Source organism: Myotis brandtii, unplaced genomic scaffold, assembly GCF_000412655.1.
Source record: "Myotis brandtii unplaced genomic scaffold, ASM41265v1 scaffold82, whole genome shotgun sequence".
NCBI classification, from domain to species: Eukaryota; Metazoa; Chordata; class Mammalia; order Chiroptera; family Vespertilionidae; genus Myotis; species Myotis brandtii.
This window is the reverse complement of record NW_005371324.1, coordinates 1,180,128-1,181,573: the sequence shown is the minus strand read 5'-3', so window position 1 is coordinate 1,181,573 and position 1,446 is coordinate 1,180,128. Positions and strand designations below refer to the sequence as shown.

Here is a 1,446-nt window from a genome sequence, read left to right as displayed (position 1 = left end):
CCGCAGTGCATGAACATAAAGACCATTATTAATGACCAAAACCTAGATGGGATCTAAAGCAACATTCATTAAACTTCCTCAAGAAAATACAATTTTACTATTGCCATTTTCAAACTCCTTAGGACCTAAGGCCCTTTTTCTCATTGACACAACAGATTGTATAATGCAATATTTCCTTTTTTTTTAAATCCTCACCTGAGGATATTTTTCCATTGATTTTTAGAGAGAAAAAATCTCTGCACAAACTCTGACCAGGGCCCAGGCAGGGGAGGAGCCTGCAACCGAGGTATGTGCCCTTGACTAGAATTAAGCCCAGGACCCTTCGGTCTGCACGGGACCCTTCAGTCTGCAGGCTGATGCTTTACCCACTGAGCCAAACCAGCTAGGTCTGTAACACATTTTGTTTACTAAAGATTTTCTAGGAACAAAATTGTCAGGTGGTGGCAGACCAGAGAATCCCTTGCTAGCACATCTATAAATTGACAGTACTTATGTCATTTCTCATATTGCAAAAATATTGTTTCCAGATCCCTCAAAATGAATATTGAATTGTAATATTTGAGAAGGCCATTCTGTTCTATAAGCTGCATTAGCATCTCACCTCTCTACTCTTTTAATAGTTCTCACTGGTTTTAGGGATTAATTGTTCATCCAGTGCCCATTCAAGAGCTTTCCACCTCCTTTCACAACTTATATATTGCTAATAAATCTCATTCCCCCTTTTTTAATGAGTTTATTTCAGGCTATTTATTTCAGTGTAAATAGCTAAGCTAATTTTAATTAAAATTTTAAGTAAGCTTTCATAAGGCATAAAGAAAATGGTATAGCAAAGTCCAGATATATTACATCTACTGAATTCCTTTCATCCACTTTGTAATTTAATCAAAGGAATGCAATTGAATATGTCTGACATGATCTGTTCTGTATAAGCCCATGCTGTTTATCACCCAAGTTTCCACTACTCTCTTGATGTATATATAATACTTTTTTTCTTAATGCCCATTCTTTTATTTTACTAAAATTTGTTAATCATGATCAGGAGTGTGCCTTTCCTTTTTCCTTCCTTCCTTCCTTCCTTCCTTCCTTCCTTCCTTCCTTCCTTCCTCCCTCCCTCCCTCCCTTCCTTTCTTCCTTCCTTTCTGAAGTATTTTTAACTTGGTTATTGTCCCCACTATTTTTGAAATGCTTTAGTTGCCCCCAATCCTAAGAAATATTTCCCAGTGGAAATATAAACCCAGTGGGTAATTTTCCTGACAAATAAAGGTGTTTTATTTAAGCCAAATGTGCTTAATTGCTATGTTCCATGTGTTCATTTTTAGCCTATTGTGTTCAAATAGTTTATTGATGTTATCATTAATCTTAGGTACCATTCTCATATTTTTAGCTAATTATTCCTTTATAGAATCATAGGAAAAATCTGTAGTTTCTGAATCACACACCAATTCA

The 1,446-nt window shown here is 35.8% G+C and overlaps 1 long non-coding RNA gene across 4 annotated transcripts in view; it reads left to right on the top strand.

Annotated features, from left to right (window-relative positions):
* The window catches only part of LOC102241934, an 83,270-nt gene that overhangs the window by 54,005 nt on the left and 27,819 nt on the right, over window positions 1–1,446 (top strand). Inside the window, exon 5 of one of the 4 annotated variants that reach the window (XR_001360186.1) lies at window positions 224–258. The exons of the other annotated variants lie outside the window; for them this stretch is intronic. This is a non-coding gene — a long non-coding RNA (uncharacterized LOC102241934). Of the gene's footprint in view, window positions 1–223; window positions 259–1,446 lie in introns of those variants that run through there. 4 annotated transcript variants of the gene reach the window in all.